Here is a 27,628-nt window from a genome sequence, read left to right as displayed (position 1 = left end):
AGTGGAAGTCTGGCTTACCACTCGGTAGGATTTTTATAACTTAGGCGAGTACTTGGACTGCAGCTAAGCCTCCGAGTGGAAGTCTGGCTTACCACTCGGTAGGATTTTGATAACTTAGGCGAGTACTTGGACTACAGCTAAGCCTCCGAGTGGAAGTCTGGCTTACCACTAGGTAGGATTTTTATAACTTAGGCGAGTACTTGGACTGCAGCTAAACCTCCAAGTGGAAGTCTGGCTTACCACTCGGTAGGATTTTTATAACTTAGGCGAGTACTTGGACTGCAGCTAAGCCTCCGAGTGGAAGTCTGGCTTACCACTCGGTAGGATTTTATTTAATCTTAGGCGAAATGGATTCGCAGCTAAGCCTCCGAGTGGGAGTCTGGCTCACCACTCGGTAATGATTTTTACAAACTTAGGCGAAACGGATTCGCGGCTAAGCCTCCGAGTGGGAGTCTGGCTCACCACTCAGTAAGGATTTTTACAAACTTAGGCGAAACGGATTCGCGGCTAAGTCACCCACTGAGGGGAAAATTTTATTGGACAAAATAAAAAGTGACAAAAATTATGGAGGAACTATGACACTATTATTTTGAAATCCATGAACTACAGGAGTACTTTATTGCAACTCATCCGAGTGATAAACTTAAGTGTAAAATGGGCGGAGTAGTTCCGTGTTCCAAGCTCGGGGCTCGTCGATATTATGTTCGACGTTGTAAAGACGGTACGCCCTGTTGTGGAGAACTTTGGTGACGATGAAGGGCCCTTCCCAAGAAGGAGCAAGCTTGTGATGTTTCTTCTAATCCACTCGGAGAACTAAATCTCCTTCCTGGAAGGCTCGACCCCTCACATTTCTGGCGTGGAAACGACGCAAATCTTGTTGGTAGATGGTCGATCGGATCAGAGCCATCTCCCTTTCTTCCTCTAAAAGGTCGACTGCGTCCTGCCGCGCTTGTTCAGCTTCTGCTTCGTTGTAGATCTCAACTCGAGGAGCATTGTGGAGAAGATCACTCGGCAAGACTGCTTCAGCTCCGTAGACCAAGAAGAATGGAGTTCTTTCGGTCGATCGATTAGGTGTGGTCCGCAGTCCCCAAAGCACCGAGGGAAGTTCGTCGACCCACACTCCAGCTGCATGCTTGAGATCACGCATCAGTCGGGGTTTCAATCCCTTGAGAATCAGGCCATTGGCTCGCTCTGCTTGTCCATTCGTCTGCGGATGGGCGACTGAAGCGTAGTCGACTCGTGTGCCTTGAGAGTTGTAGAAGTCCCTGAATTCCTCCGAGTCAAAGTTCGACCCATTATCCGTAATGATGCTGTGTGGGACTCCATATCTGAATATCAGTTCTCTGATGAAGCTAACAACAGTACCAGCGTCAAGGTTCTTGATTGGTTTAGCCTCAATCCACTTGGTGAACTTGTCGACTGCCACTAGTACATGCGTGAAGCCACTTCGACCTGTTCTCAAAGGACCGACCATGTCCAACCCCCATACTACGAAAGGCCAGACGAGTGGAATGGTCTTCAGAGCTGATGCAGGCTTGTGCGACATATTCGAGTAGAACTGACATCCCTTGCACTTATCCACTATTTCCTTCGCCATCTCATTCGCCTTTGGCCAGTAAAATCTGGCTCGGTATGCTTTGGCCACGATGGTCCGAGAGGACGCATGATGACCACAGGTCCCCGAGTGGATATCATTAAGGATGATTCGACCTTCTTCTGGTGTTATGCACTTCTGACCAACTCCAGTCACGCTTTCTCTATATAACTGTCCTTTGATTACGGTGAAGGCTTTAGATCGACGGACGATCTGTCGAGCCTCTTCCTCATCCTCCGGAAGCTCTTTTCTCAGGATATACGCGATATACGGAACTGTCCAGTCGGGAATGACCACCAAGACCTCCATGACCAAGTCGACCACTGCTGGGACTTCAACCTCAGTCGGATCTGTGGCACTCTTGGGCTGTGGAGCTTCTTCGGTGAAAGGATCTTCTTTGACTGACGGAGTGTGTATATGCTCCAAGAACACATCACTCGGAATGGCTCCTCTCTTGGAACCTATCTTTGCTAGATCAGCAGCTGCTTGATTTTTCAGTCGGGGTATCTGATGGATCTCTAACCCCTCGAACTTCTTTTCTAGCTTCCTCACTGCACTGCAGTATCCAGTCATGGCTGGGCTTCTCACGTCCCACTCCTTCATCACTTGGTTGACCACTAAATCTGAATCGCCATAGACCATCAGGCGATGGACGCCGAGTGAAACGGCCATGCGCAATCCGTATAAGAGGGCCTCGTACTCTGCCTCATTGTTGGAGGAATCAAAGTGAATCTGGAGCACATATCTGAGCTTATCTCCTCTGGGGGAAACCAGGACAACCCCAGCACCGGAACCATTCAACATCTTAGAGCCATCAAAAAACATGGTCCAATGCTCCGAGTGAACTTCAGTCGGCTGCTGCTGTTCAATCCACTCGGCGAGGAAATCTGCTATTGCCTGGGACTTAATGGCTTTCTTTGCCTCAAACCTGATATCAAGGGGAAGAAGTTCAATCGCCCATTTCGCCACTCGACCAGTTGCATCTCTGTTGTGCAAAATCTCTGATAGTGGAGCGTCGCTGACGACTGTGATGGAATGATCAGAGAAATAATGAGCAACCTTCTTTGTGGTCATGTATATTCCATACACAAGCTTCTGATAATGAGGATATCTCTGCTTGGATGGAGTCAAGACTTCAGACAAATAATACACTGGGCGCTGAACTTTGAAAGCTTTTCCTTCCTCTTCCCGCTCGACCATAAGCACTGTACTGACGACTTGTCCTGTGGCTGCGATATAAAGCAACAGAGGCTCTTTGCTGATTGGAGCAGCAAGCACCGGCTGGGTGGAGAGCAGAGCTTTTAGCTCGGCAAACGTTGCATCAGCTTCTGGAGTCCACTCGAACTTGTCTGCCTTCTTCATCAGTCGGTAAAGAGGCAATGCCTTTTCACCGAGTCGTGAGATGAATCAACTTAATGCGGCCAAGCATCCAGTAAGCTTCTGGACATCGTGCACTCGCACAGGGCGTTTCATTCGGAGAATAGAGCCAATCTTTTCTGGATTAGCGTCGATCTCTCGCTCGGAAACGAGAAAACCGAGTAACTTGCCACCAGGAACTCCGAATGTGCACTTTGATGGATTGAGCTTGATATCATACATTCTGAGGTTGGCAAATGTTTCGGCGAGGTCAGCGAGCAGGTCGGAACCTTTTCGTGACTTGACGAAGATATCATCCATATACGCTTCCACATTCCGACTGATTTGAGTGAGTAGACACTTCTGAATCATTCGCATAAATGTGGCTCCGGCATTCTTGAGGCCGAATGGCATGGTGATATAGCAGAAGCACCCGAATGGAGTGATGAAAGCTGTTTTTACCTCGTCGTGTCCGTACAGACGGATCTGGTGGTACCCGGAGTAGGCGTCTAGAAAAGACAATCTCTCGCATCCCGCGGTCGAGTCAACAATTTGATCTATGCGAGGGAGAGGAAAATGATCTTTCGGGCAGGCCCGGTTGATGTGCTTGAAATAAATGCACATTCGGAGCGATTTGTCCTTCTTAGGAACCATGACGACATTAGCGAGCCACTCGGAGTGGTATATCTCTCGGATAAATCCTGCCGCCAACAGTCGAGCCACTTCCTCACCAATGGCTTTTCTCTTCTGGACGGCGGACCGCCGAAGATGCTCTTTGACTGGTTTTGCTGATGAGTCGACTCTTAGGCGATGCTCAACCAGTCCCCTGGGAACACCTGACATGTCTGCGGGCTTCCATGCATAAATGTCCCAGTTCTCACGGAGGAACTGTATGAGCGCTTCTTCCTATTTCGGGTCGAGTGTTGTGGAGATGTGGGTCGGAGCTGCATCGGGGTCGGTCGGGTGAATGTGAACAGGCTTCGTCTCACCGGACGACTGAAATGCAGATTCTATGGCGGGTTTCTTGGATCGCAGCAAATCACTCGGATCTGCGTTTTGCTTGTATTCTTCAAACTCGACCGCTGTCACCTGGGAATCAGCAATCTTTGAGCCCTTCTGAAAGCACTCTTCTGCCTTTTTCCGATCACCGGTGACAATGATCACTCCTTTGGGGCCGGGCATATTCAATTTGAGGTACACGTAACATGGTCGAGCCATGAACCGTGCATAAGCTGGTCTCCCCAAAATGGCGTGATATGCACTCTGAAAATCCACGACCTCAAACGTCAACTTCTCTTTGCGAAAATGTTTCGAATCACCAAACACCACGTCCAAAGCTATTTGGCCGAGTGACTCGGCTTTCTTCCCTGGTATAACTCCATGAAAGCTCATGTTACTGGTGCTCAGTCGGGACATCGGAATGCCCATTCCTTTCAGTGTGTCTGCATACAGCAAATTCAGCCCGCTACCACCGTCCATCAGCACTTTTGTCAGTCGAGTGCCTTCGACAACTGGATCGACCACCAAAGCTTGCCTCCCAGGGGTGGCAATATGAGTCGGGTGATCAGATTGGTCGAATGTGATGGGTGTTTGGGACCATTCCAGATAATTTGCTTTTGCTGGGGTAACCATGTTCACCTCGCGGTTAATGACTTTCAATCGACTCTTGGTTTCCACATCTGCATAGATCATCAGAGTGGAGTTGACATGCGGATATCCTTCCTCACTGTCCTCCTTGTCTTTGGCCTTGTCCGACTCCTTTTCCTTGTCTTTAGACTGTTTTCCTTGAAACTGCTAGATCAGGAGTCGACATTGGCGAGTGGTATGCTTTGGGTAAATGATATTCCCCTCTTCGTCTTTCTTCGTGTGGATGTGACACGGCATATCCATCACGTTGTTCCCTTCTTTATCCTTTACCTTCTTAGGGTTCCAGGATCCTTTTGGTTTCCCTTTAAACTTTCCATGAGCCACGGCCAGAGCCTCTCCAGGAGCTGCCGGTTCAGCCTTCCGCTTCTGTTTCCGACTGGTGTTTCCCTTCTCCGACTGGCTCAGCTTGTGCTTGCCGCTTCGGAGTCGATCTTCTTCTTCGCCGTTGGCATACTTGGTAGCAATTTCCATCATCCGACTCAAGGTCATGTCTCCGATTCGACCAAAATTTAAACTCAATTCTCTGTTCTTGACACCATCCTTGAAGGCGCAGACTGCCTGATGATCAGACACATTCTCCACAGTATGGTGCAAAGTGATCCATCTCTGAATATACTCCCTGAGAGTCTCATTGGTCTTCTGCACGCAGACTTGCAGCTCCGTCAATCCAGCCGGTCGCTTGCAAGTTCCTTCAAACGTTCTGACGAACACTCGGGACAGATCTTCCCAAGTGTAAATGCTGCTAGGAGGTAACTGATTCAACCACGCTCTGGCAGAACCTTCCAACATGAGGGGCAAATGCTTCATGGCCACCTCGTCATTCCCACCACTAATCTGAACCGCCACTCGGTAGTCCTCAAGCCAAGTTTCAGGCGTAGACTCACCGGTGAACTTGCTGACTCCTGTTGCCAACCTGAAATTGGGAGGAATCACTGCGGCTCTGATAGCTCTACTGAAACATTCCGGACCAGAAACGTGCACTCGACTGCTCGTGGGCGCATCTCTGTCGAGTCCACCTCGATGGGCTCTGTTCCGGTCGACCAAGACTTGCACGATAATGGATCGCGCGTCGAAGCCTGGTTCTCTGGGGTCGACTGGAACTCTTCGCCCCGCACTAAGCTGACGTCTGTCATCTTGCTGCCGAGGAGCGTAAGACCCACCCCTCGGAGGGGAAGTGGGCACTTGACGCCTATCATCTCGGTCGTGTCGGTCTCCATATTGGTCTCGCCGATTCTCGCGCCCTTCACGCCGCGGAGGCGATCTGGGACTGTGAGCCGACTGAACCATATTCGCAGCGACGGATCGACTGTGAATTCTGTTGCGCGACTGCGACACGGCTGAATTCTGATCTCCTGCTGCCCGGAGCAGATCCCTGATCTGCATCAAGCCTCTGCCAGCTTCCGACTGAGAGGGCTGGATGGACTCTGCTATACGGGTCGCAGCTGCTAAATTCTGGATTGGGGTTCGATATACCTGAGTCGGCGGGAAGAGTTGATGTCGATTGGCGTCGGGAACTCGTTGCCGCGCGCGCTCGTCGAGTGCTCGCTGAAGATTCTCCAGGCGAGCGCGTTCGGCCAAACTGGCCAAACATGCCTCCTCCAAGGCGCGAGCCTCGGGGGTTTCTCCTGCGACGGGAGTATGCAGGGCCTCCATGTTCCTGCGGCGAAGTTCCTCTCTTTGCAGAGAGTCGAGTGGCTCGGGCTGGTACTCTTCGTGGTCTCGTGCGGGGTCGCCTCCGTCGCCTGCCCCACCATCACGGGCGAAGCCAGGGGGGCTGTGAGGCCCGTCGACCATCAGGATTTCCGCCGCTGGATCACTGCTATCGCATTCGGATGCAGTCTCTACGGAGCCAGTCGACAGATCGAACAGGCCGTAGAGAGATTCGTCGGGCTCGATTGCCGCAACTTGGGTGGTGGCCGTCTGGCGAGCCACCGCGTGTCTCACCCACCGCTGAAGCCTCGACCGACCCGAGCGCTTGCGCTGGCGGGAGACCGGGAGGGTGGTCGATAGGGGAGTCGACCGATATGGGGTCGACGGTTGCCGCAGCAGAACACCGCGGACACATGCGCAAAAATTCGTCGCACCGCGGACGGGTAGCGCATCGACGTCGAGTGGAGCCTCCTGGAGCGAGGCGGAGTCGTCGGCGACGAAGGTGAGAGCACCGAGACGAATCTCTCGACCCTCGACCAAAACTCCAGCAGCTACCATGATGAAAGTACTCGGAAGAATCGCAACTTCTCCACAAAATCGCTAAAACACCTGCCCCACGGTGGGCGCCAACTGTCATGGATCTAAGTCTGACAGTAGAGTGGGGGGTAGGTATGGAGAGGCAAGGTTCTAGGTATGGAGAGGTTGTAAACACAAGAGATGTACGAGTTCAGGCCCTTCTCGGAGGAAGTAAAAGCCCTACGTCTCGGAGCCCGGAGGCAGTCGAGTGGATTATGTGTATATGGATTACAGGGTGCCGAACCCTTCTGCCTGTGGAGGGGGGTGGCTTATATAGAGTGCGCCAGGACCCCAGCCAGCCCACGTAATGAAGGGTTTAAGGTACATTAAGTCCGGGGCGTTACTGGTAATGCCCCACATAAAGTGTCTTTACTATCATAAAGTCTACTTAATTACAGACCGTTGCAGTGCAGAGTGCCTCTTGTCCTTCTGGTGGTCGAGTGAGTCTTCGTGGTCGAGTCCTTCAAGTCAGTCGAGTGAGTCCCTCATAGGTCGACTGGAAGGTGATCTCTTCTAAGGGTGTCCTTGGGCAGGGTACTTAGATCAGGTCTGTGACCCTACCCTAGGTACATGACTCCATCAGCCCTCCCGAGAGAGATTAGGGCTTGGCGGCGGCTCCGTATCGTAAAATGCGATGAAACTTTCTCTCTGATTTTTTTCTCCAGAAACCAAATATATAGAGTTGGAGTTGAGGTCGGTGGAGCTCCAGGTGCCCCACGAGGCAAGGGGGCGCGCCCCCACCCTCGTGGAAAGGGTGTGGGCCCCCTGGCCTTGATTCTTTTGCCAATAATTTTTATATTTTCCAAAAGTTACCTCAGTGGATTATCAGGTCATTCCGAGAACTTTTGTTTTCTGCACAAAAATAACACCATGGCAGTTCTGCTGAAAACAGCGTCAGTCGGGTTAGTTTCATTCAAATCATGCAAGTTAGAGTCCAAAACAAGGGCAAAAGTGTTTGGAAAAGTAGATACGTTGGGGACGTATCAGGGACTAACCTCTTAACCGGAGGCCAGTCCAAATTGCAGTTTTTTTGCCTATTTTAGTGTTTCGCGGAAAAGGTATATCAAACGGAGTCCAAATGGAATGAAACCTTCGGGAGAGTCATTTTTGGAACAAACGCAATCCATGAGACATGGAGTGGACGTCAAGGAAGCAACGAGGCGACCACGAGGCAGGGAGGCGCGCCTAGGGGGGGTAGGTGCGCCCCCACCCTCGTGGGCCCCTCGTGGCTCCCCTGACCGACTTCTTTCACCTATATATACTCATATACCCAGAAAACATCCGAGAGCACCACGAAACCCTATTTCCACCGCCACAAACTTTTGTACCCATGAGATCCCATCTTGGGGCCTTTTCCGGTGCTCCGCCGAAGGGGGGAATCAATCACGGAGGGCTTCTACATCCACACCATAGCCTCTCCGATAATGTGTGAGTACTTTACCTTAGACCTTCTGGTCCATAGCTATAAGCTAGATGGCTTCTTCTTTCTCTTTGGATCTCAATACAAAGTTCTCCTCGATCTTCTTGGAGATCTATTCGATGTAATACTTTTTGCGGTGTGTTTGTCGAGATCCGATGAATTGTGGGTTTATGATCAAGATTATCTATGGACAGTATTTGAATCTCCTCTGAATTCTTCTATGTATGATTTGCTATCTTTGCAAGTCTCTTTGAATTATCAGTTTCGTTTGGCCTAATAGATTGATCTTTCTTGCAATGGGAGAAGTGCTTAGCTTTTGGTTCAATCTTGCGGTGTCCTTTCCCAGTGACAGTAGGGGCAGCAAGGCACGTATTGTATTGTTGCCATCGAGGATAAAAAGATGGGGCTTATATCATTTTGATTGAGTTTATCCCTCTACATCATGTCATCTTGCCTAATGCGTTACTCTGTTCTTATGAAGTTAATACTCTAGATGCATGCTGGATAGCGGTCGACGTGTGGAGTAATAGTAGTAGATGCAGAATCGTTTCAATCTACTTGTCGCGGACGTGATGCCTATATACATGATCATGCCTAGATATTCTCATAATTTTGCACTTTTCTATCAATTGCTCGACAGTATATTGTTCACCCACCGTAATACTTATGCTATCTTGAGAGAAGCCACTAGTGAAACCTATAGCCCCCGTGTCTATTTCCCATCATATAAGTTTCCGATCTATTTTATTTTCCAATCTTTACTTTCCAATCTATATCATAAAAAGACCAAAAATATTTATCTTATTATCTCTATCAGATCTCACTTTTGCAAGTGGTCGTGAAGGGATTGACAACCCCTTTATCGCGTTGGTTGCGAGGTTCTTATTTCTTTGTGCAGGTACGAGGGATTTGAGTGTAGCCTCATATTGGATTGATACATTGGTTCTCAAAAACTAAGGGAAATACTGAGCTACTTTGCTGCATCACCCTTTCCTCTTCAAGGGAAAACCAACGCATGCTCAAGAGGTAGCAAGAAGGATTTCTGGCGCAGTTGACGGAAAGTCTACGCACAAGTCAAGACATACCAAGTACCCATCACAAACTCTTATCCCTCGTATTACATTATTTGCCATTTGTCTCTCATTTTCCTCTCCCCCAGTTCACCTTTGCCTTTTCTTCGCCTTCTTACCGTATGTATCTTTGTTTGTGTTTCCATGTGCCTTCTATTCGCTTGCATCTTTGCTTGCTAAAAATCTATTGATATGGATCCACTTAAAGTGTTCTACTTGGATCATCTTCGATCCTTATGCGCTTGTGCTGAACCCCAACTACCCTAGTTGATGGGAAATCTTTAGATGAGCATGCTCATTTTGTGCGTCACCGTTTGTCTGAAAAAGGGAGAATCTTATGGGATCTAATAAACATATTGCTGTCTTATGCTTGGAATCTTTGTGAAATTTATGATTTTACTTGTTCCTCTAAGAACCCTAAAAAACACCTTCCCTACCTATGTGAGTTTAATGATAATGAAATCTTATCTTCTTATGGAAAGGGTGTTTATAGTTACTGAAAGATCGAGGATGATGCCTAGAGGGGGGGGGTGAATAGGCGCTTTAAAATAATCACGGTTTAGGCTTGAACAAATGCGGAATAAACCTAGCGGTTAATTTGTCAAGCACAAAACCTAAAACAACTAGGCTCACCTATGTGCACCAACAACTTATGCTAAGCAAGATAAGCAACTATGTGATAGCAAGATATATGACACAGAACAATATGGCTATCACAAAGTAAAGTGCATAAGTAAAGGGCTCGGGTAAGAGATAACCGAGGCACGTGGAGACGATGATGTATCCCGAAGTTCACACCCTTGCGGATGCTAATCTCCGTTTGGAGCGGTGTGGAGGCACAATGCTCCCCAAGAATCCACTAGGGCCAGATAATCTCCTTACGCTCTTGCACAATGCAAGATGCCGTGATTCCACTAAGGGACCCTTGAGGGCGGTCACCAAACCTGTACAAATGGCGACCCTTGGGGGCGGTCACCGAACCCGTACACTTTGGCAACCCTTGGGGGCGGTCACCGGTACCCGTCAAATTGCTCGGGGCCATCTCCACAACCTAATTGGAGACCCCAACGCTTGCCCGTAGCTTTACACCACAATGATTGAGCTCCGAACAACTCCAACCGTCTAGGGCACCAAGGCACCCAAGAGGAACAAGATCTAGGGTGTCCAAACACCCAAGAGTAACAAGCTCAAGGGTACCAAGCACCCAAGAGTAATAAGCTTCTCAACTTGTAACTTCCACGTATCACGTGGAGAACTCAAACCGATGCACCAAATGCAATGGCAAGGGCACACAGAGTGCCCACTCCTTCTCTCTAAAATCCCACCGAAACAACTAATGCTAGGGAGGAACATGAGAGGAAGAACAAGAAGGAGAACACCAAGAACTCCAAGATCTAGATCCAATGGGTTCCCCTCACATAGAGGAGAAAGTGATTGGTGGAAATGTGGATCTAGATCTCCTCTCTCTTTTCCTCAAAAACTAGCAAGAATCCATGGAGGGATTGAGATTTAGCAAGCTCGAAGAAGGTCAACAATGGGGGAAGAACACGAGCTCAAAGGATAAGGTTGAATGGGGAAGAAGACCCCCTTTTATAGGTGGGAAAAAAAATCCAACCGTTATGCTCACAGCCCGCACAGAGCGGTACTAAAAAAAATACTTCCGTGCCTACCTCCGCTGAGCAAAACACGAGAATTTTGGTCTGGAGCAGTACTACCGCTCAGGAGCCACGGTAGTACATCCTAGAGCGGTACTACCGCTCAGGAGCCGCGGTAGTACCGCTCTAGAGCGGTAGTACAAATTTACATCCGCTCTAGTCGCGGTAGTACCTCTGCAGCCTTTACCAAAATAGCCACAACTTTTGCAAACGGACCCCCAATTCAATGAAACCAAGTTTGTTGGAAAGCTAACGACATGGGATAACACAATATTGATAGAAATATCAATAAGAAGCAAATGAGAAAAGTCCCATAAGAAAATGGTGAGAACCCTTCCTTGGATAAGACCGGTAAAACCTCCAACACCGAAAACATCATAGAAGACGCATGCGAACTCCGTTTTTGATGAACTCAAGCTTGTCATAAAGATGACAATAAGATCTAAGACTCACAAAGAGAACCATACAAGAACCAAGAAACATGATGCAAGGATGCAATGGTTTGAGCTCTCTACTAACAATACGATCAAGCTACCAACTTGAGAGCCCCCCTTGATAGTACGACAAACTATCCTATAACCCGGTCTCCCGGCTACCACCACGAGACCGGTAAAATAGAAAACCTATCAAGGGCAAACCTTTTCCTTGCACATGGTCCACTTGAGGTAGATGATGAAGATCTTGACTCCCTCAAGTTGTACCACCTTTGTTGATTGCGTTGGCTCGATGAAGACTAGATGATTGCTCCCCCATAGTCCACTATAGGTGAGCCACTCTTCGGCACATCTTCACAAGTCCATTAACATAACAATGGATGGCATGATTCAAGCACTTGATCTCTTCGTGATGCTCCACTTGAACTTGAACACGGCAATCTCGATGACGATCACTACTTGATGTCATCCTTTCCATGGGTTGTATGATATCTTCCTCTTGACACAAGCCCATGGACACGTACCTAACCCCACATAGAACTCTCACATAGACCATGGGTTAGTAAACAAAGTGCAACGGACAATGCTTACCATACCATGGGATCACTTGATCCCTCTTGGTACATCTTCTATGCTTTGTGAGTTGATCAACTTGATTCACTCTTGACTTAGTCTTGATCAACCTTGAATCTTCCCAACTCTCTTCATTTGGATGATGTCTTGAAGGTAAACATGAATGATCACACAATCTTCTTTTTCAAGACATGCTTGCAATAAGCTCAACACTCACATGACCAATCTTTGGATAATTCCTTAATAGCACCTTGGTTAACTCATAAACTCCTTGAAACCAACACATGGACTTCAAGAAAAGCCTATGGACAAAACCTTCAAATATAACTCAAGGCAACCATTAGTCCATAGAGATTGTCATCAATTACCAAAACCAAACATGGGGGCACCGCATGTTCTTTCAATCTCCCGCATTTTGGTAATTGATGACAATCACTTTCAAGAGAGTTTATATAAGGAGTTATGCATCACAATGCAATGCAATAACCAATGATGCAGGAGAATGAGATGCAAATGCTTAGGAACAAAACCAAAGCAAGGAGAAAACTTTGAAACCTTCTCCACAAAACTCTCTGAAACTTCTCCCCCATTGGCCTCGATTGCCAAAATGGGCGAAAAGCTTAGAAGGCCAATATAAAACATGTTCCTCCATAAATTGTGTATTTCTCAACAAGATAGTGGAATGCCGTAGACATATCCAAAGGTAAATACTTGGAGGAATACAAACTATATTGAGGCACAAAGATTGATAACGAATGATATGCCACAAGGAAATAACAAAGAGAGACACAAGCAATCAAGCAATCAAAAGATACCAATTGAAGCAAGCAACCAAAGGATATAAATTGAACCAACTAGACCAAAAATCCTACAAGCCACATGAATAAAGGATAATATGATATGAGCGAAGGAGTGTTCTAAAGAAACTAGAGAAGCTCCCCATGATTTGTGCACACATAAGAATTTTTGTATTTGAATACGAAGTGCACAAAATAGGATCATAGCTCCCCCAAAATCAATAGAAACATAAAACAAGTGCAAGTGAGCATAAAGGAAACTAAGCCTAGCACTTGCAACAAACACATGGTTGAGCAACATGTAAAAGAGGCAACTTAAGAATAGGCTCAACCAAAATGATGTGTGTGAGTCATGGCAAAGCACATGAGAAGACTAATATAAGGATGAGCATAAGCATCAACATAGTCTCGAATGAATGAGATACACGGTGCAAAGCGTTTCATTCCCACACACAACTAAGAAAATGGGTTCACAAGAACAATAAATATGCAAAAAGAATAACCAACACTTGTGACAACCCAAGGTGAAGATAGAAAGCATAAGCATCATCAAGATAGGGGATACCAATTAAGATGGCAAAAGCCTCGTCAAGACAAGCATGAGGGAAATAATCTTCACCACACAAGAGTGCGTCAAGATGCGACGAGATAAGACATGCACTCAAGGCAAAAGCTTTCACAGAGCCATCAAATAAATAACATAAGAAAGACAAGGTGGATGTGAAAGAAAGGATATCATCTAGAGATGTAATTTCTCTCAAGTGTATAAGGGTCTAGGTAGACGGAATCATGACGATATATATCTACAAAGAAGGATGTACACCCGAAATAGTTACAACACGAAGGAACAAGATATCCAAAAGGAAGTGATACATATACCAATAAGATATGTGCTTGGAAGCATAGCCGAAGGTTAGATATGGTCTTATTGTATATAAATGAATTCCTACCACACAACCATCAAAGACATCACAACTAGCAACAAGAGATCATTGTTGGGATGCTTTGAGAAAGGAAACAAGTATCACAAGAAAGAAAGAATAACATGCCATGATACAACCTACACACGATTGATGCAATAACGTGTGCATGTAGTAGATGATGATACTTGTTACCGAGATAGCATTGGAAGGATGTAGTAGATACCAATTGAAGGTAGAAAGTAGTTCATTGGTCATCCTAGCTTGACTCCAATAAGCACATGGTGACAACACCTTCCTTTTGAATGAGTCGAGTATCCAATGCATCTCCAATTGTTCCTAGAACAACAACACAAACAAAATGGTACCCAAAATCATTGGGACCAAAGAGCTAGAGAACCAACAATACATAGGACAAACTCCACATAGATATGTGCATATAGATATGAAAATTAATCTCATGCACTTCTCATCCAATTTGAGAATTGGTGGAGTTTCCCCTATATATTGGGTCAAAGAAAGAAAACATGCCAAAGGAACTACATGAAGTTAAAATGCATGCTCAAGACATTCAAGAACCGATACCAAAATACAAGGAAAAACCAAGTGAAAAGGATACCAAATGGAGAAATCATCACTTGGAAGATATCATTAAAAGATACATCAAGGAATGAGATATCCATTGGAACACACAAAAAAATATGTCAAACTCCCAAAGGAGAGGATGGTTCCAAACAAACCAAGCTCTCTACAAAGTTTCATGATGGCACAAAGTACCAAAAGAAACGACTTGCCATCCACCAACACACACTTAATATGGATCACAAGATGAGTGTTTTATAGAAAATAGGATAGCTCCCCCACGAGTTGTGCATTATAGAGTATTTGCATTTGAATACAAAATGCACAAGGTGGGATCACCACTTTCTCTATATAAAGAAAACACTAGACAAGAACAAGACCACAACAAGATCCTCAAGTGGCACGGAAGGCAATGGGAGTTGACACAATTTAGGCAAGAGATAAAGCAAATAGAATCAAAGGCCAAAGTAAAGATGATCAATAATTTCTACCACACAAGTGAGTACCAATTGTCAAAAGATAAGAAGTATTCAGAAGTAATTCCCGGTGGTAGCTAGCAAGGATATCCGACATCATCTTCACACCAAACACAATCAAATTGCAACTTGTAAAGCTAATATGCCACCTAGGCACAAGATAATTTACAATATCAATTCTAGGTGACAAAATCTCAAATGTACACATTTTCTAGGCTTGTAGTATGCACATAGCATATTATTCCCCCATGATGTGATACCAATAAAAACTTAACAAGAGGCAACAAGAGGATCCAAGAAGAGATGATTAATGGACTATTTAGAATTTGAATTTCTCATGAGAAGGCATGCCACATAGTGACTAGATAATCTTGTAATATCAATACTAGATGGTATTCCTCATGTACACACATTTATAGGATTGTGAGGTGCACAAAGCACATCACTCACCCATAATGGGATATTCCATTAATCTCTCACAAGAGCCAACTAATAAACAAACAAGATGCACAAAGGCTCAACGCACGACACACATGTACATGATGTGCAAACCAACATACACAAACTTGATTACTCAAGTTAAGCAAATTGGAAACACATCATATACAAACACACGCAAGGTACAAAACCACAACATGCTAAGGGCAAGTAACTATCAATGTAAACAATTTAAGTACGAGTTACCGCAAGGAGGAACATTGGATGTAACATAGAAACTTGAGACTCCTAATGACTTGGCTTGAGATAATATGGATGATGAAGACCCCTCAAATCTTCATAATGTAGCCAAGTCTCCAATGCCCTCCAACAACACCTATTGATCAAGTTTGAGCTTGTTGGTCCCCAACCAAGTTGGATCCTAAGAGGTTAGTCATAATAGGCTTGGCAACCCAAATGGTTCTTTTCTTGACACCACTTTGAGTACCAACAAACTTGGCAAACACATTGCCAACCTTATCCTTCCCAAGAGAATAGATATAATCAATATTAATTGGGTTGGATAAGTTACCACTAGTGCATGAAGAAGCGAGGTGACCTTTCTCACGACATAGGTAGCAATGCCTACTCTTCACTTTCTTCTCACTTGATTTCTCAATTTGAGAAGCATTAGCTCGAGTTTTCTTGGGAAGAGGCCTTTCTTCAACTTGAGGTTGAGCATGAGAGTGAACTTGTGGCCTCTTCCCTTGTTGCTTGTCACTAATGGGCTTCTTCTTCAATGGGCAAGATCTAACATGATGCCCTTCTACTTTGCACTTGAAGCAAACAATCTTGGCCGAATTCTTGACTTGTTCTTGGCCCTTCTTTTTGTTCATCTTGGACTTCTTCTTCTTATTGGAGTTGAATCCAAGTCCACCTTTGTCATTGGGGGATTTTTTAACACTCAAGATATTGTTGAGTGTGGCCTTCCCTTCATGACACTTTTCCAAGTCTTTCTTCAAAGAAGTGACTTGGGCCATGATCTCTTTGATTTCCTCTACATGGTTAGTCGCAACAAAAGCACTAGAGGAAGTATAAGCTTCATCGTTAGAGCAACAAGGCAAGGAAAGCAATTCATCACAAGATGTACCAATGTTATGCATGGATGAATCACGAGGACTAGCACAAGGCAATATAGCATTTTGACTAAAATTAGTGCTAGTATCCGCATGCGGCTCACTAGATGTTACCTTAGCAATCATGGCCTCATGAGTTATCTTTAGCACATTATGGGATACTAGAAGATCATCATGAGAGCTTGAGAGCTTTTCATGCCTTTCTTCCAATTTCCCATAATTGCTACATAGCAACTCAAGTTGAGCCCGTAGCTCAACATTCTCCTTGAAAATGGATGCTTCACAAGTAATAGAATTAGTAGCACAAGCATCATCATTAACAACAAGAGGAGAAGGCAACTTCGCAAGATCTTTTAAATAAGAAGCTTCAAGTTGAGCATGAGACTCAGTGAGTTTGATGAGCTCACCCTTGATGACGCTTGAGCCATTTTCGAGGTGCTCAAAATCCTCAAGGAGTCTAGCATGAGTAACTTCAAGCTTAGCATTTTTAGTTTCAAAATCATTGGCCACCTCAAGAGCTCTATCATTAGATTCCTTCACTCTAGATAATTCTAGAGCAAAAGTCTCCTCAAGAGATTTCTTGGTGGTTTGTTCAAGTTCAAGAGCTTGAGAGAGGTCCGCAATCTCATTAGCGTAATCACGCTCATGACCTTCCATTTTATCAATGGTGACCTCGTGCTCCTCAAGACGAGATTCCAACTCATCAATATATTTCTTGCTCTCAATAGCAATCGACATGATTTCTATGAAATTGGAACGAGCAATTTTGTTCTTAAGAAGAGCTTTAAAAATCATTTCCCCCTTAATTTTTAAGGAGGCAACATCATCATTCTCTTCATCATAATCGACATCATCATGACTCTTGCCATCATCAATATCATCACAAGATATATTGGGATTCAAAGTGGGAGATACCTTTGAAGCCTTGGCCATAAGGCAAAAAGCAATAGATGATGATGTAGGATCCCTTGAAGCACCATTCAAGACCAAATCTTGTTCCATGGAGTGTTGGGTTTCCTCTGCACTGTTAGCACAACAACTCGAGGAAATACATGCATTTTTATCATGGCAACAAGATATAGCAAGCATATCATCATGAGATTTAGTCAAGCAATTTCTACATGATATGCAAGGACTATCAACACAAGCATGTGAAACATTTGGAGTGCTCGAAGTGCTCTAAAGTCCAAAGATGAAGCATTCCAATAAGAAAGTGGTGAAGGATTATCAACAATAAGCCCACTATCATCATTCCAATGAACATCACTACTCACCATGTCTTTACCTTGTGGCAAACCACATGTAGGTGAAGTAGAAGAAGTTGAGAATGCAACACGGCCGTAGGTGGAGGGAGAACGATCATCCTTACAAATCTTGGACACACCATATTTATCTTGAAGCTTTGTCCACAACTCACGAGCATCTCGGGACGGCATGAGTTCAAATATAACTACATTGCTCAAAGCATCAAAAAACACATTAGAAGCTTGAGCATTGAGATAAGAGTTTTTCTCATCCTCTAAAGATAAGCTTTGAGGATCCTTTGAAGGAGAAAAACCCATATCTACAATTCGCTCTAAATTTGGGTCCATGACCCTAAAGAGATTAAGCATGCGAATTTTCCAAACATCAAAATTTGTGCCATTGAAACTAAGAGTGTCAGAGAATTCTAATCCCCTAGTCGACATATTTACTCTCTAGGCGGTTAAGCCCAACAAAGAGAGACGAGGCTCTGATACCAATTGAAAGATCGAGGATGTCGCCTAGAGGGGGGGGGGGTGGTGAGTAGGCGCTTTAAAATAACTATGGTTTAGGCTTGAATAAATGCGGAATAAACCTAGCGGTTAATTTGTCAAGCACAAAACCTAAAACAACTAGGCTCACCTATGTGCACCAACAACTTATGCTAAGCAAGATAAGCAACTATGTGATAACAAGATATATGAGAAAGAACAATATGGCTATCACAAAGTAAAGTGCATAAGTAAAGGGCTCGGGTAAGAGATAACCGAGGCACGCGGAGACGATGATGTATCCCGAAGTTCACACCCTTGCAGATGCTAATCTCTGTTTGGAGCGGTGTGGAGGCACAATGCTCCCCAAGAAGCCACTAAGGCCACCATAATCTCCTCATGCCCTCGCACAATGCAAGATGCCATGATTCCACTAAGGGACCCTTGAGGGCGGTCATCGAACCCGTACAAATGGCGACCCTTGGGGGCGGTCACCAAACCCGTACACTTTGGCAACCCTTGGGGGCGGTCACCGGTACCCTTCATATTGCTCGGGGCGATCTCCACAACCTAATTGGAGACCCCGACGCTTGTCCGGAGCTTTACACCATAATGATTGAGCTCCAAACAACTCCAACCGTCTAGGGCGCCAAGGCACCCAAGAGGAACAAGATCTAAGGTGTCCAAACACCCAAGAGTAACAAGCTCAAGGGTACCAAGCACCCAAGAGTAATAAGGTTCTCAACTTGTAACTTCCATGTATCACGTGGAGAGCTCAAACCGATGCACCAAATGCAATGAGTGCCCAAGTCCTTCTCTCTCAAATCCCACCGAAGCAACTAATGCTAGGGAGGAATATGAGAGGAAGAACAAGAAGGAGAACACCAAGAACTCCAAGATCTAGATCCAATGGGTTTCCCTCACATAGAGGAGAAAGTGATTGGTGTAAATGTGGAGCTAGATCTCCTCTCTCTTCTCCCTCAAAAACTAGCAAGAATCCATGGAGGGATTGAGAGTTAGCAAGCTCGAAGCAGGTCAACAATGGGGGAAGAACATGAGCTCAAAGGATAAGGTTCAACAGGGAAGAAGACCCCCTTTTATAGGTGGGAAAAAAATCCAACCGTTATGTTCATAGCCCGCACAGAGCGGTACTACCGCTCCAAGGAGCGGTACTAAAAAAATACTTCCGCGCCTACCTTCGCTGAGCAAAACACGAGATTTTTGGTCCGGAGCGATACTACCGCTCAGGAGCCACGGTAGTACAGCTCTGGAGCGGTACTACCGCTCGGGAGCCGTGGTAGTACCGCTCTGGAGCAGTAGTAAAAATTTACATCCGCTCTAGTCGCGGTAGTACCGCTGCAGCCTTTACCAAAACAGCCAGAACTTTTGCAAACGGACTCCAAATTCAACGAAACCAAGTTTGTTGGGAAGCTAACGACATGGGTTAACACAATATTGATAGAAATATCAATAAGAAGCAAATGATAAAAGTCCCATAAGAAAATGGTGAGAACCCTTCCTCGGATAAGACCGGTAAAACATCCAACACCGAAAACATCATAGAAGACGCATGCGAACTCCGTTTTCAATGAACTCAAGCTTGTCATCAAGATGACCATACGATCTAAGACTCACAAAGAGAAACAAACAAGAACCAAGAAACATGATGCAAGGATGCTATGGTTTGAGCTCTCTACTAACGATACGATAAAGCTACCAACTTGAGAGCCCCCCTTGATAGTATGACAAACGATCCTATAACCCAGTCTCCCGACTACCACCACGAGACCGGTAAAATAGAAAACCTATCAAGGGCAAACCTTTGCCTTGCACATGGTCCACTTGAGCTAGATGATGAAGATCTTGACTCCCTCAAGTTGTAGCACCTTTCCTGATTGCGTTGGCTCGATGAAGACTAGATGATTGCTCCCCCATAGTCGACTATGGGCGAGCCTCTCTTCGGCACATCTTTACAAGTCCATTGACATCACAATGGATGGCATGATACAAGTACTTGATCTCTTCGTGATGCTTCACTTGAACTTGCACACGGCAATCTCGATGACGATCACCACTTGATGTCATCCTTTCCATGGGTTGTATGATATCTTACTCTTGACGCAAGCCCATGGACACGTACCTAACCCCACATAAAACTCTCACATAGACCATGGGTTAGTACACAAAGTGCAACGGACAATGCTTACCATACCATGGGATCACTTGATCCCTCTCAGTACATCTTCTATGCTTTGTGAGTTGATCAACTTGATTCACTCTTGACTTAGTCTTGATCAACCTTGAATATTCCCAACTCTCTTCATTTGGATGATGTCTTGAAGGTAAACATGAATGATCACACAATCTTCTTCTTCAAGACATGCTTGCAATAAGCTCAACACTCACATGACCAATCTTTGGATAATTCCTTAATAGCACCTTGGTCAACTCATAAACTCCTTGAAACCAACACATGAACTTCAAGAAAAGCCTATGGACAAAAACTTCAAATATAACTCAAGGCAACCATTAGTCCATAGAGATTGTCATCAATTACCAAAACCAAACATGGGGGCACCGCATGTTCTTTTAGTTACTATGATATCGAACAAATTGAAGAATTTGTTGTTTTTAAGGGTACTCATGAAGTTGCTTATTTGATTGAAAAGTATGATATTACTCTCTACAAATCTGAAAATTCCGACATACTTAAATATTGCTATGAAAACTATGCTCATAATGTCTATGTCAAGGAATTTATTGAAAGAAGACCATTGCTTCTGAAGAAAATAATGATATGCATGAATCTATAGATAATTATCATTCCAATGATTTGATTGAAATATCCCTTGATGAACATGATGCTTGCTATTCTTGTGGCCATGATGCCAATATTTATGAAGATGAATTTGCTATAGTTCCTTATGTTAAACATGAGATCATTACTATTGCACCCATACTTGATAGTTCATTTGATGAAAAGAATGATTGCAATGATGTTATTATAAATTATCTTAATGTCAATTGTGTTAATGATATGCAAAACCTCCAGGTTGGGGATGCTAGTTTTGCTATGACTACTATTTGTTGCAATGATCATGATTGGGGTGATTCTTCTTATGATCTTGAAAATTTATTTAAGCCTCATGATGAATATGAGATTGATAATAATGTTTGCAATAATATTGAAAGTGGTTTTGGATGAGTGTCAACTTTAGATACCACATATTTGAAGAATGTTCAATCTTATGAAGTTTTTCATAAAAGTGGGTTTGGAGAGGTCATGACTTTAGTTAATGTTAATCCCACTATTTTGGAAGAGTGTCAACTTTGCATGCATGTGGGTCATGTTGAGAATATTTTATGTGATAGCTATATTGTTGAATTTGCTTATGATCCTACATGTAATTATTATGAGAGAGGAAAATATGGTTGTAGAAATTTTCATGTTACTAAATTACCTCTCGTTGTGTTGAGATTGCTATTGTTTCTTTCCGCTTCCTTGCATATGCTAGTTTTTGCCTGCCATGATAATTTGTTTGCCTATAAAATGCCTATGCATAATAAGTATGTTAGACTTAGATGTATTTATCACGTGTTTTATGATGCTCTCTTTGTGCTTCAATTCTTGTGTTTCATGTGAGCATCATTAAAATTATCAATGCCTAGCTAGGGGCGTTAAACGATAGCGCTTGTTGGGAGGCAACCCAATTTTATTTTTGTTCTTTGATTTTTGTTCCTGTTTAGTAATAAATAATTCATATAGCCTATGGTTAGACGTGGTTTTATGTTTTAATTAGTGTTTGTGCCAAGTAAAACCTATAGGATCTTCTTGGGTGATAGTTAATTTGATCTTGCTGAAAAACAGAAACTTTTGCATGCACGAGAATAATTTTCATATATCACAGAAACGTGCTTTTCAGTTGATTCTTTTTGAATAAGATTAATAGACAAATTATCTAGGACTTCCTATTTTGGTAGAAATTGTGGGGTTCCAGAAGTATACAAAAGTTACAGATTGCTACAGACAGTTCTCTTTTTGTCAGATTCTGTTTTTCGTGTGTTATTTGCTTATTTTGATGAATCTATGGCTAGTATTGGGGGGTATGAACCATAGAGAAGTTGGAATACAGTAGGTTTAACACCAATATAAATAAAGAATGAGTTCATTACAATACCTTAAAGTGGTGGTTTGTTTTATTTCGCTAACGGAGCTCATGAGATTTTCTGTTGAGTTTTGTGTTGTGAAGTTTTCAAGTTTTTGGGTAAAGATTTGATGGATTATGGAATAAGGAGTGGAAAGAGCCTAAGCTTGGGGATGCTCAAGGGACCCCAAGGTAAAATTCAAGGACAACCAAAAGCCTAAGCTTGGGGATGCCCCGGAAGGCATCCCCTCTTTCGTCTTAGTCCATCGGTAACTTTACTTGATGCTATATTTTTATTCACCACATGATATGTGTTTGTCTTGGAGCGTCTTGTATGATTTGAGTCTTTGCTTTTTAGTTTACCACAATCGTCCTTGCTGTACACACCTTTTGGGAGAGACACACATGAATTAGAATTTATTAGAATACTCTATGTGCTTCACTTATATCTTTTGAGCTAGATAATTTTGCTCTAGTACTTCACTTATATCTTTTTAGAGCACGGCGGTGGTTTTATTTTATAGAAATTATTGATATCTCATGCTTTACTTATATTATTTTGAGAGTCCTTTAGAACAGTATGGTAATTTGCTTTGGTTAAAATTTTAGTCCTAATATGATGAGCATCCAAGATAGGTATAATAAAAACTATCATATAAAGTGCATTAAATACTATGAGAAGTATGATACTTGATGATTGTTTTGAGATATGAGGATTGTAATATTAGGGTCATGCTAGTTTAGTAGTTGTGAATTTGAGGAATACTTGTGTTAAAAGTTTGTGATTCCCGTAGCATGCACGTATGGTGAACAGTTATGTGATGAAGTTGGTGCACGATTTATTTATTGATTGTCTTCCTTATGTGTTGAGGTCGGGATCGCGTGATGGTTAACTCCTACCAACCCTTCCCCTAGGAGCATGTGTGTAGTACTTTGTTTTGATAACTTGTAGATTTTTGCAATAACTACGTGAGTTCTTCATGACTAATGTTGAGTCCATGGATTATATGCACTGTCACCCTTCCACCATTGCTAGCCTCTCTTGTGTCGCACAACTTTCGCTGGTATCATACACCCACCATATACCTTCCTCAAAACAGCCACCATACCTACCTATTATGGCATTTCCATAGCCATTCTGAGATATATTGCTATGTAACTTTCCACCGTTATGTTTATTATGACACGCTCCACCATTGTCATATTGGTTTGCATGATCATGTAGTTGACATCGTATTTGTGGCAAAGCCACCATTCATAATTCTTTCATACATGTCACTCTTGATTCATTATCCCGGTACATGGCCGGAGGCATCCACATAGAATCATATTTTGTTCTAAGATTCTTGAGTTGTAAGTAGATAAAAGTGTGATGATCTTCATTATTAGAGCATTGTCCCATGTGAGGAAAGGAAGATGGAAGCAATGATTCCCTCACAAGTTGGGATGAGTCTCCGGACTTTATGAAAAATAAAAGAGGCCAAAGAAGACAAAATAAAATAAGAGAGGCCAAAGAAGCCCACACAATAAATGCGAGAAAAAGTGAGAAGGGACAATGTTACTATCCTTTTACCACACTTGTGCTTCAAAGTAGCACCATGATCTTCATGATAGAGAGTCTCCTATGTTGTCATCTTCATATACTAGTGGGAATTTTTTATTATAGAACTTGGCTTGTATATTGCAATGATGGGCTTCCTCAAATTGCCCTAGGTCTTCGTGAGCAAGCAAGTTGGATGCACACCCACTTAGTTTCTTTTGATGAGCTTTTATACACTTATAGCTACAGTGCATCCGTTGCATGGCAATCCCTACTCACTCACATTGATATCTATTAATGGGCATCTCCATAACCCATTGATACGCCCAGTTAATGTGAGACTATCTTCTCCTTTTTTGTCTTCTCCACAACCACCATCCTATTCCACCTATAGTGCTATGTCCATGGCTCATGCTCATGTATTGCGTGAAGATTGAAAAAGTTTGAGAATACTAAAGTATGAAACAATTGCTTGGCTAAAACCGGGGTTGTGCATGATTTATATATTTTGTGTGATGAAGATAGAGCATAGCCAGACTATATGATTTTGTAGGGATAACTTTCTTTGGCCATGTTATTTTGGGAAGACATTATTACTTTGTTAGTATGTTTGAAGTATTATTACTCTTATGTCAATATTAAACTTTTGTCTTGAATCTTTTAGATCTGAACATTCACGCCACAATAAAGAAAATGACATTGAGAATTATGCCAGGTAGCATTCCACATCAAAAATTCTGTTTTTATCATTTACCTACTCGAGGACGAGCAGGAATTAGGCTTGGGGATGCTTGATACATCTCCAACGTATCTATAATTTTTGATTGTTCCATGCTATTATATTATCTGTTTTGGATGTTTAATGGGATTTATTATACACTTTATACTATTTTTGGGACTAACCTATTAACCGGAGGCCCAGTCCAAATTGCTGTTTTTTTGCCTATTTCAGTGTTTCACACAAAAGGAATATCAAACGGAGTCCAAACGGAATAAAACCTTCAGGAGAGTCGTTTTTGGAACAAACACAACCCAGGATACTTGGAGTGGACATCAAGGAAGCAACAAGGCAGCCACGAGGCAGGGAGGCGTGCCCGGGGGGTAGGCGCGCCCCCACCTTCGTGGGCCCCTCGTGGCTCCCCTGACCGACTTCTTTCGCCTATATATACTCATATACCCTGAAAACATCCGAGAGCACCACGAAACCCTATTTCCACCGCCGCAACCTTCTGTACCCGTGAGATCCCATCTTGGGGCCTTTTTCGGTGCTCCACCGGAGGGGGAATCGATCACGGAGGGCTTCTACGTCAACACCATAGCCTCTCCGATAATGTGTGAGTAGTTTAGCTCAGACCTTCGGCTCCATAGTTATTAGCTAGATGGCTTCTTCTCTCTCTTTGGATCTCAATACAAAGTTCTCCTCTATCTTCTTGGAGATCTATTTGATGTAATACTTTTTGCGGCGTGTTTGTCGAGATCCGATGAATTGTGGGTTTATGATCAAGATTATCTATGAACACTATTTGATCTCCTCTGAATTCTTTCATGTATGATTTGTTATCTTTGCAAGTCTCTTTGAATTATCAGTTTGGTTTGGCCTAATAGATTGATCTTTCTTGCAATGGGAGAAGTGCTTAGCTTTGGATTCAATCTTGCGGTGTCCTTTCCCAGTGACAACAGGGGCAGCAAGGCATGTATTGTATTGTTGCCATCGAGGATAAAAAGATGGGGTTTATATCATATTGATTGAGTTTATCCCTCTACATCATGTCATCTTGCCAATGCGTTACATTGTTCTTATGAACTTAATACTCTAGATGCATGCTGCATAGCGGTCTATGTGTGGAGTAATAGTAGTAGATGCAGAACCATTTTGATCTACTTGTCGCGGACGTGATGCCTATATACATGATCATGCCTAGATATTCTCATAATTATGTACTTTTCTATCAATCGCTCGACAGTAATATGTTCACCCACCATAATACTTATGCTATCTTGAGAGAAGCCATTAGTGAAACCTATGGCCCCCGGGTCTATTTCCCATCATATAAGTTTGGTGGCTAGTCCTATGCTTGCTGGTGTTTCTCTTGTGTCTCTTACATATGTCTCGCTCTCCTATGCTTCATGCCCCTGTAGGCGTGTGTTCCTAGGGGGTTTTATAGATCAACCCACCCAGGGTTACAATGGTAATATGCCGAGTCAGTGGGTCCGTATTGTCCGTGTCCGGGGTACCGGGCTGGGTCCTGCTTGTGGGCTTGTGGCTCGCCGGGTTCCCCTAGGTGCGGGCCCCGCGTGCCTAGGGGGACATTGCACCGTCTTGTCGATCGTCAGGGCATGGCCGAGTCGAGTTGTGTACAGTGCTCTCCATCAAGCTGCCGCTTGCTGTCGTCAGCGGTGAGGGCGGGAGCACTGTTGCCACGCCAGCCCTGGTCAGCGGGTAGGTAAGGGGCACTGTTGCCATGCTCCGGCTGACCATAGGCATGGGTGGGAACACTATTGTCTTGGTCATCGGTGACTGAAGTCTCGTCCCATCGTACGGCCTAGATGGGACTGGAGCTGACCCGTGGCTGCCGTGGATGCCACGGGTGGGTTGGCTTGTTGGGGAAGCCATGGCTGCGCTGGGTTGAGTTGTCTTGCGCCAGTTGCTGCGGCCGGGTCGACGTACCTTGCCGGATCGAGGAGCTTGGCCGGGTTGCGGGCCTTGCCGGGTCAAGCGACCCGGCCAGGTGCGTGCCGGTTTGCGGGGCGATGCGGGCCCTGCTGTTTTTTGAAAAGGATCCGGGTTCCGTTGCCTGCCCGGGGTTCATCCCCCCGACAGTAGTCCCTGAAGCTGTGAAGGTCTGCCGTCTTCGGATGAGTGGGCCTTTGCAGTTTCCCCATTGAGCAAGGCGGATTCTGCGGGCACTGGGTCCGGCAACACCCACTATGTGCCGGTTTTCTCAGAAACCGGATCGCGGCATTCCGGCCGTGGTGGGAACTGAGGAGTCCATCGAATCTTGAGGCGATCCCTTGGGCTTCGCGCAGGCGCCACATGGTGCCCGGAAGCTGGAGGGGCCTGACAGGCTACGCGTGTGACGGGACTAGGCGACGGTCCGGGGCCCGCCGCGTTGCGCCCTTGGTCCATGCGCGCGGATTTATTGCGGCGTCTGGGGTTCGGTTGCACTTCCCCGAGCAGTTAGTGCACGTGTACGTGCGCACTTATTGCGGGGTAGTGGAACAGGCGTGTGCAGACAATCCCACTCCCCCATGTTTGAATCGGGGTTATAAATTGAGGGGGGCAAGGGGGCGGTGGACATCATTCTCGCTCGCACCCTCTTGTTCCCCCTACTCCTGCTCTGCTCTTTGCCACCGACGCACAGCTGCGCTCGCAGCCCTGAGCAGAGCTTCCTCCGTCGTTCATCCTCTCTCCTATTCTTCCGTCGATGTCGCTGCCGTCGGGCTCCTGGATGGGCTCGACCGTCACCACCGACGACATCACCTATCTTCGGTCTTTGCGGCGCCTGCCGCGGGAGACGGACGTCAGCGTCCGTCTGCCGCGCGGCAAGCAGAGGCCCCGGCCCGAGGGGCAGGAGCGCATCGTCTTTCTCACGCATTTCGAGCATGGTTTTAGGTTGCCGGCGAGCACCTTCTTCCACGCATTCTTGGAGTTCTTCGGGCTCCAACCGCACCATCTTGGCGTCGGCGCCATCGTCCAGCTCTCCGGCTTCGTGACCCTGTGCGAGGGGTACCTGGGGGTCGAGCCGATGATCGAGCTCTGGGCGCGCTTGTTTTCCTTGAAGCAGCAGGTCCCGTCGGCCGGGGAGTTCGCCGACTGCGGCGCCGCCGTCATCTCGAAGCGGTCGGGGGCGGATTTCCCCAAGATCCCGCTCGAGGATTCTGCCAAGAAGTGGTAGAACTCCTTCTT

Source organism: Triticum aestivum, chromosome 1B (assembly GCF_018294505.1).
Source record: "Triticum aestivum cultivar Chinese Spring chromosome 1B, IWGSC CS RefSeq v2.1, whole genome shotgun sequence".
Lineage (NCBI taxonomy): Eukaryota > Viridiplantae > Streptophyta > Magnoliopsida > Poales > Poaceae > Triticum > Triticum aestivum.
The sequence above is the reverse complement of the archived record's forward strand: the minus strand, read 5'-3'. Positions refer to the sequence as shown.